Source organism: Scyliorhinus torazame, chromosome 19 (genome assembly GCF_047496885.1).
Source record: "Scyliorhinus torazame isolate Kashiwa2021f chromosome 19, sScyTor2.1, whole genome shotgun sequence".
In the NCBI taxonomy this organism is placed as follows: domain Eukaryota; kingdom Metazoa; phylum Chordata; class Chondrichthyes; order Carcharhiniformes; family Scyliorhinidae; genus Scyliorhinus; species Scyliorhinus torazame.
In genome coordinates, this window is record NC_092725.1 from 61,399,390 (window position 1) to 61,409,276 (window position 9,887).

The window sequence follows — 9,887 nt, forward strand, 5'->3', positions numbered from 1 at the left end:
TGGATGGTTGTAGACTACAGCCAGACCATAAATCGTTACATGGAACTTTGATGCGTACCCCCTTCCCCGCATAGTAGATATGGTTAATCAGATTGCACACTACCGGGTTTTCTCCACGGTAGATCTGAAGTCAGCATACCACTAGCTGCCGATCCACCCGGAAGACCCCCACTACACTGACTTTGAGGCAGACGGCCGCCTCTTCCACTTCTTCAGGGTCCCCTTCGGCGTCACCAATGGGGTCTCGGTCTTCCAAAGAACGATGGACCGAATGGTTGACCAGCACGGGCTGCGAGCCACGTTCCCGTACTTGGAGAATGTCACCATCTGCGGCCATGATCAGCAGGACCACGACGCTAACCTTCAGAAGTTCCTCCAAACCGCCCAATCCCTTAATCTCACCTACAACAAGGAGAAATGCGTTTTCCACACAACCCGACTAGCCATCCTCGGCTATGTCGTGGAAAACGGAGTCCTAGGGCCCGACCCCAACCGCATACGCCCCCTCCTTGCAACTCCCCCTTCCCCACTGCCCCAAGGCCCTGAAAAGATGCTTGGGGTTCTTCTCATATTATGCCCAGTGGGTTCCCAACTATGCGGACAAAGCCCGCCCACTTATCAAAGCCACCATCATTCCCCTGATGACTGAGGCCCACCTGGCCTTCAGCCGCATCAAGGCAGACATTACCAAGGCCGCGATGCACGCGGTGGACGAGTCCATCCCCTTCCAGATGGAGAGCGATGCATCAGACGTCGCCCTGGCCGCTACCCTTAAACAGGCAGGCAGGCCGGTGGCCTTCTTTTCCTGTACCCTCAACGCCTCCGGGATTCGACACTCCTCTGTCGAAAAGGAAACTCAAGCTATTGTGGAACCTGTGTGACATTGGAGACATACCTGGCCGGTAAGAGGTTCATCCTCGTCACCAACCAACGGTTGGTAGCCTTTATGTTCAACAACACTCAGCGGGGCAAGATCAAGAATGATAAGATCTTGAGGTGGAGAATCAAACTCGCCACCTATAATTTCGATAACGTGTATCGTCCTGGGAAGTTCAATGAGCCCCAGATGCCCTGTCCCGTGGCACATGCGACAACACGCAAGATGACCGACTTCGGGCCATCCACAATGACCTCTGTCACCCGGGGGTTACCCGGCTTCTCCACTTCATCAAGGCCCGCAACCTGCCCTACTCCACCGAGGAGGTCAGGGCCATGACCAGGGACTGCCAAGTCTGCGCGGAGTGCAAGCCGCACTTCTATTGGCCAGACAAGGCCCACCTGGTGAAGGCCTCCCACCCCTTTGAGCGCCTCAGCGTCGATTTCAAAGGGCCCTTTCCCTCCACTGACCGCAACGTGTACTTTCTCAACGTCGTTGACAAGTACTCCCATTTCCCTTTCGCCGTCCCATGTCCTGACATGACCGCGGCCACCGTCATTAAGGCCCTGCCTAACATCTTCACCATGTTCTGTTTCCCCACTTACATCCACAGTGACAAGGGCTCCTCTATTATGAGCGATGAGCTGCGTCAGTACCTGCTCGGTAAGGGCATTGCCTTGAGCAGGACTACCAGCTACAACCCCCGGGGAAACGGACAGGTGGAGAGGGAGAACGCGATGGTATGGAAGGCCGTCCTTCTGGCCCTACTGACTAGAAGTGTCCCGGTTTCCCGCTGGCAGAAGGTCCTCCCGACGCACTCCACTCCATTTGGTCGTTCCTCTGCACAGCCACGATCAAGACCCCTCACGACCATCTATTTGCCTTCCCCAGGAAGTCCATCTCCGGGACCTCGCTTCCGTCTTGGCTGACAATACCGGGGGCCTGTCCTCCTCCGGAAGCACGTGAAGATCCATAAGTCCGACACCCTGGTCGAGAGGGTCCAGCTCCTACATACCAACCCTCAGTATGCCTACGTGGTGCACAGTGACGGACGACAGGATACAGTCTCCCTCCGGGATCTGGCACCCGCCGGTTCCCCAGCGACCATCAACAACATCCCCCCCCCCCCTACACCGCCTATCAGCACCAACCGAATCCCTCACGGCGGGCTACCAGCTGCCCCCCTGGGGATCCTGAACACCGCTCCCGCCCCTACACGGCCCTTCCCCCATCGCCGACACACCGTGATGAAGCTCCAGACGACACGCTCCCGGAGTCAACGAGTCCAACACCCGTGCCCGCAGCGAAGCCGGAGCTGAGGCGATCACAGAGAACAATTAAGGCTCCGGACAGACTCAATATGTGAGCCCACTTCACCCCCCGCTGGACTTCAATTTTTAACAGGGGGTGAATGTGGTGGACGTATTGCTACTGCAATTCACCGCTGTATTGTACTATATTATGTTGATGCCCCTGTGGGCTCCGCCCCCTCGGGGGTGGTATATAAACCTGCAGCCTATAGGTGGCACTCAGTAGAGAGCAGTCGCAGGCAGGCACAGATCTAGTTTATTAAAACCACTGTTCACTTCTGCTAATCGTCTCGTGTGAATTGATGGTCGCATTAACTAGCATGGAATGAATGCCTTGGAGAGGCAAAAACTAGTACAGTAAAGATTTCTTTGTAGACTTCTCAAAAACTACTCAGTATAGCAACACAGTCCCTTTCAATAACACCTAAAGGAAGCCTTGCCAATGTTTCTTTTGTAGTAAATTGCATCCACAAAGCCGTTTGTGGTTCTGATGTTCAGATGTTCACCTTCGGCAGTTTTGTCACATTAAAAGCAAACAGAAAGACCTGCATTTATGAAGCACCTTCTGCAACCAATGTCTCTCTAAGCTGCGCGAGTGCATGGCCACACAAAATTCCGGAATTTACCATGCAGGAGACAAATATGCGAGACCCAGGAAGTGGTCTTTTTAAGTTGTGCAGATGTGTGGGAATCTGAAAGGACCACGCAGTGTAACAAGTGGGCTGCACAGTGAAGGAACATTAAAGGGAACATTGTTCATAACCTCAGGACATCCCTTTGCAGCCAATGTTGCTTTTGAAACTGTTGTTATTTAGGGAATGTCACAGTTAATGTGTGCACAGCAAGCTCCTACAAACAACAATAATAACCGGATAATCAGTTTAAATGATGCTGAACTGCCTTGCTCATCGTCAAAGTAGTACCATGGGATATTTAAATCCGACTAAAAGGACAGAAATTACCACAGTTTAACATCTCATTTAAAAGATAGTGTCTCCTGCAGTGCAGTTCCCCCTCAGCCATTCTTTTAATTTTGGGCGAGATTCTCTGGCCTCCCCTCAGCTGTTAGCCATTGGCGGGATATTTTGGTTCCACTGCTGTCAATGGCATGTCCCATTGAAGGCGCCCCATGCCGCTTTGAAAGCCGTGATGGGGGTGCACCGTCGGCGGAACTGGAAGATCCCACCCACGTAAACAGCTGAAAGAGCATAGAATCCATACAGTGCAGAATGAGGCCATTTGGCCCATCGAGTCGGCACCGACCCTTCAAATGAGCTACCCATATACGCTCTCCCTTCCACTCCACCCGATCCCTGTAACCCCATAACCAAACCTGCACATCCCTGGACACTAAGGGGCAATTTAACATGGCCAATCCACCAAACCTGCACATCTTTCGACTGTGAGAGGAAACCGGAGCACCCGGAGGACCACGCACACACGGGGAGAAAGTGCAAACTCCACACAGAAAGTCACCCAAGGCCAGAATTGAAACCGGACCCATGGCGCTATGAGGCTGCAGCGCTAGTTACTGTGCCGCCCCTCTCGCCCTTTGGTCTTGCATCTCTGGAATAGAGTTTCTAACTTCAAATTGAGAGTTCTATCTCGAAGCCAGAGTTGGCATCTTTATTATATATTCATGTTTTTTGCCATGAGCTTCCCTGGGGCTGCTTTTCTTGGTTTTCACTGAAAGGCAGTGTCTACGTTTCAAAAATAAATAAATCTTGTTTATATTTCCTCCCAGTTCTTTCGCTTGGGGGTTTATACATTCCTTGGCACATTCCTGTTATGTATTATATGGAGCCACGGATAGCATTTGTTCTGGAGTATTTGCCTTCAGGTATGAGGAACGTTTCCTCGCCGTACATACCTTTTCATTAGCACCACTCGCGCTGAATGTCGGAACTTCTGTGCAACCCAGCTGCCTGTCAGAGCACATGAAAAACCCGAATGTTCATGACAAGCATATTGTCTGCGATGCTTCCTAGAGCAATAATTGCAATCCAGGCGAACTTTGATTGAGATTAGCAGAGAACCGGTTCAAAAAAACCATAATGAGCCCTCTTATAAGGAAGGAGGAAGTTTCAATTATCAAAATTGATTATATTTTGCAAAACAGCTTTAATCTTTAGTTACTCTCATCTCCTCGAAGGACAGTTCATAGTAGTAGGCCCATTTGTTGTAAATGCCAAAAATTGACTAATGGAAAACTCGTCAATTTCTGACGTCTTGGCCAATTAGGTTGTGCTATGCTTCAGTGTAAAGCAGCTTTAAATGGTTAAAAATAAAAACAAATCACATTTAGTTGCATTTTTTATGGGCTATGTGCTACTAGAGATGTCATAACTTAATTAAGGATATCAGAGAACATCAACTTTAACCTATCTCTACCCTTTAATTCCTGTCTCCTGAACTGCTTTGTTTTCAGAATTCCCATCGCCTGCTTTAAGTGTATGTGCCAACTGCTGTTCAGATTCTTTCAGATCATCATTTGAGATCCAATTGGGTATTCATCTGATTTGTTTTGTCGCTCCTGCACTCAGAATCTAACTAGTGGACCTTCTTGTGCCACCTTTCATTTCAACCCTCAAGTACTCTGACATGTCCATTAATTCCTAACAGTGCATTACTAAAGATGCAGTCCTTTTGCTAAGTGCATCACGTCTCAGATATGATTGATAGCATTGCTATAGTCTAGATGGCCCCTGTCATTTATAATTTAACAATGTGACTTTTATTGGCAATACAAAACTATAATTCACTTTCTGCTCCCCAGTGAATGTTGACAAGATTTCCTGGAACAAAAGGTGAGCTGCGATCTGCAAATTAATTCCCACTTCTTCACTTTAAAGACTTTGGACAGAATTTTATAGGCCTGGTGATGACCAGGTTAGATGTTGGGGAGAGTAGGCAGACAGGGGCTTTGCTGGTTAAATGACAGAGGAATGCGTCAGATACTTCAGTGTCTGGGTGCCCCTGGGCAAATTTCTCAGAGACGACCAGGCGACGGGATCACTAAAGGACAAAACAGCAGTGAACAGGAAATTGAGGCTGTCAATTACAATTGAGGTGCATTTTAAACTTCCTTGTGGGATCTACCGGTTCCAGGTAGCGGTGGCTGGAAGTGTCAGCCATTGAGTTTAGCTGAATTTTAAAGCGGACAGGTCGAGACTCATTTGATCAAAGAATTGAGAATTTGGAGGAAGTGCATAGTGAGAGTCCATACTGGGAGCACTTCCAGATCCACTTCAACTATTGTAGTCTGTGCTAATGGATTGAGGGAGACTTTGAGCATTGAGGGTCTCAACTCTCAATTAGTTGTATGCACTCAGAATTTGACACCTCCAATGAGAAGGAGAGTGAGAAGGAGACAGGTGCAGCCACATGGAGTAGTGCTGCAAAGACCAAGGTGTGAGGAGCCATTTACGAAGATGGTGTATAGACCAAGAATGCAAGCTGATGCCTGCAGAAGGTGCTACCCAACTGATAGGGTTTACAGATAGTGGGTTAACTTCATGGAGCTGTAAGAGCGCCAGTTTCTCCAAAGACTCTGCCTGTCTGGGCAGGGAGTAGCAGAGCTGTGTTGAACTGTGTTGAGTGGATGTGGTGGCCATCCATGTCAGTGAAGGTGAATATGGTGCTCAACCTTTGTACCTCAGTATCATTCCAGAACTGGAGCCATATGCTAGATATTGCAGTCAGGGGCTCATCGTTGCAACAAGATGATGGAAGCCACTTACCAGAAGGCAGGACATAGATCAGTTGTTTCAAGCCTGTCAGGTTGAGATGATGATGGAATCTGAAGCCATTGCTGGATTTCCTCAGGTGCAGGGGATAAATAACTGCGCACTTATGGCCATCGAGGTTTCCGTAAAGCAACCAGGAGCTTTTGTGACCTGGCAGGGTTCCATTCACTGAATGTCCAAATAGCCTGCAACCACAGCAGAAGGATCTGTCAGCATGTTCATGGTTTCTGGAAGTTGACGCAACTCATACATCTTGAGACAGTCCCTCGGTGTTTTAAATCACCCAAACACTTTTGTGGATGGATTCCACAAGGGCAGCCATTGAATAAGCCAAAGACCTCTGAAAATGACATTCAAATACCTGCATAGATCTGGGGGAAGCCCTGCAATACACCCCATCAAGGCTCTCACTTATCATGATGGTATCTGCACAGCAAGGCACTTTGCAGGGGAATAGCATTGGAAAATCAAAACCATATTGAGGAGGCTGTCTCCTCTTCCGAGGAGGAGGAAGAGTTGGAGGGGGAGACAAGAGCAGGCAAATGATGGAAATGCTCACACGAGACCAATGTCGAAGATCATTGTCATGCAGCTCCAGGGAGGCATTACTGAGCCTTGGAGCCACTCTTCCTCTGACTTCAGCCATTCTTTCTCAACTTCTAGTCCCTCCCACAAGTCCCGAAAGATGTGTTTGTTAGGTGAATTGGACATTCTGAATTCTCTCTCTGTGTACCCGAACAGGCGCCGTAGTGTGGCGACGAGGGGATTCTCACAGTAATTTCATTGCAGTGTTAATGTCAGCCTACTTGTGACACTAATAAAGATTATTATTATTATTGTTCAGCACCCTTATTATGTGTGTAACCTGTAGGAAGGTTGGTCACTTCCCTTTAAATAAGGCCTTTGGCCTCCCGGTAGCTCATCCACATGATATTGGTCAGCACTCCATCTGTTGGATCATAATTGGCTGCAGACAGCAAAATCCATGAGCATGTCGCACCACCTGCCTATACAGCCATAGAACGCAATTTCAATCTCACTTTGTTCCTTTCGGGAAAATTCAGCCTTTTCTCCCAAAGCTTTTGCAGCAACTAGAATCTCACTATAATCACACCCTTTCCCCGGAAACCTGTAACCTCACTTTAGCGAAGGGTAATTTAGCATGGCCAACCCACCTAACCCGCACTTCTTTGGACTGTGGGAGGAAACCGGAGCATCCGGAGGAAACCCACGCAGACACAGGGAGAACGTGCAGACTCCGCACAGACAGTGACCCAAGCCAGGAATCGAACCTGGGACCCAGGATCTTGGAAGCAACTGTGCTAACCACTGTGCTATCGGGCTACCGTGTGTTATTTTTGACAGAGAAGTGCTTCCATTTTATTCTTTTGAAAGAGAAACGTTTGAGCTCCACAAACGTCACAAAGGTAAGTGCATCGATTATATCCTTCCACAGAAAACAACTACCTGCTCGCTTGGTAGTTAGGCACCTTTATTTTGTTTCTCAAATATCTGAAATCCTGCATGACTGACATTGAATATAGTTTTTCACTTCTCTGCCCATTTGCAACTTAGATCCTTGTGTAATTCCGCAGCTGCGTCCCCTTCCCCCTTTGTTGAGTAACATCTGCAAATCTGGCCCTCCATCTGAATACAGGTCATTTGTGAAAGTCAGAAAAAGTAGACATTCCAACACTGATCCCTACACGGTGCATCTTTCCAGCCTGATATCATTCCCCTATCTATTATTAGGTGCTTCCTTAATCAAAACATTCCTGTAGACTGTGTGTTCACCACTATATTGTGATGACCTGTACACAGGAAGTGATGTGTCGGTGGTGCGGGTGTTCTCAGCATATAAGAGCTGCTAAAAGTAAACCGTTCGAAGTTATTCGTCCTTGGTCATCATTTCCATCCAACCCAGAAACTTTACAATTATGATCATGATTCAAAATGTTATAACCTAGTTAAAATGCTTTATCTTTAATCTTACAGTCGTACTTCAGTGCAGTACAAATGTTATTTTAATGATGATCTTTATTGGTGTCGCAAGTAGCCTTACATGAACACTACAATGATGTTACTGTGAAAATCCCCTGGTCGCCACACTCCGGCGCCTTTTCGGGTACACTGAGGGAGAATTCAGAATGTCCAATTCACCTCGCAAGCACATGGTTCGAGACTTGTGGGAGGAAACCAGGACACCCGTAGGATAGCCTGGGTCAGGGTCGCCGGTGGATAGCTCCTCATTTGAAGATCTTGGGCGGAACTCTCCGGTATCGGCGTGATGTCCGCCGACCGGCGCCAAAAACGGCCCAAATCAGCCGGGCATCGCGCCGCCCCAAATGTGCGGAATCCTCCGCATCTTGGGGGGCCGAGCCCTAACCTTGAGGGGCTAGGCCCGCATCGGACTGATTTCCGCCCCGCCAGCTGGCGGAAGTGCCCCGCCAGCTGGCGCGGAAATGACATTGCCGGGCAGCGCATGCGCGGGAGCGTTAGCGGCCGCTCACGGCATCCCCGCGCATGCGCTGTGGAGGGAGTCTCTTCCACCTCCGCCATGGTGGAGACCGTGGCGAAGGCGGGAGGAAAAGAGTGCCCCCACGGCACAGGCCCGCCCGTGGATCAGTGGGCCCCGTTCGCGGACCAGGCCACCGTGGGGGCACCCCCCGGGGCCAGATCGCCCTGCGCCCCCCCCCCAGGACCCCGGAGCCCGCCCGCGCCGCCTTGCCCCTGGTTTAATCCACGCCGGCGGGACAGGCATTCTAGCAGCGGGATTTCAGCCCATCCGGGCCGGAGAATCGCGGGGGGGCCCGCCAACCGGCGCGGCGCGATTCCCGCCCCTGCCGATTCTCCGGTGCCGGAGAATTCGGCAACCGGCGGGGGCGGGATTCACGCCAGCCCCCGGCGATTCTCTGACCCGGCGGGGGGTCGGAGAATCTCGCCCCATACCCTGTTACAGGTGGAGCGAGAGTAACCAGTGGGAAGCACAGAAATAGATTTTTTTCTATTTCCACAAATTGCAATATACACTTTGGAAATAAATAGGCTGCCTGATTTTGAACCCTCGAGTGACCTGATGGCATGCCAAATGCCATGATATTGGACTGAACAAAACAAGGGTTTCACAAACAGATGCTGTTTCCTGGCAGTGGTACTTATAGGACCTTATAGGAGCACCAAGTACAACATTGATTGGTCTCTCAGGCAGCAGCAATGCAAGGTTAATCTCAGACTGGTCTGGAAACAGTTCCAAGTAGATTGCCTCTTCTTATCTCCTCTTCAATTCAATCCATTGGAATGTAAGAAGCAAAGCAATTACCGTATGGAGGATTGCAATTGCATCTGGCCTGTAAATAATGTTTGCAACTAATTTAAGATTATTTATCTTTGTGGATGTTTGACATTTGTCTCTGATAGCCGATAAGAAGGGGGCTAAATAGAACTTCCAATGAGCCTTCTTTTTAAATTCTGATAGCAAATACATTGTTTGATTCACAATAATGAATTTGAAGGTGCCAAAAAGTACCTAAGCAGCAGCGGTACTTTTACATGAATAGTTTGCCATTCATGACAACTCTACAGTGCTTCACAACCCTCACAGAAACACAAAGCAATCATGGGCCAACCTTTTGTAGCACCTGATGGTGGGAGGGGGATGGAGGAGACACAAACCATAAATCTTGGGTGGCATTGTCTGTCCCGCCAGCCCCGTTTTCCGGTGTGATTTAGACAGCTAGTCTCACTCTATTATGCATTCCCAAGATCTGACCAAGTCATGGGATCTAATCCACCCACCTTGGAGACCTCAGGCGTTCTGTGCTGGTCTCCACAAATGGGGACCAGACAGAATGGCACTCGTGGGGGTCTCCCAAGGGATTGGATGCCCCCAGATGCATGCCCTATAGGTAGGATGGTACACTGGAACAGCTGGTGCTGCCAGATTCGCACCCTGGC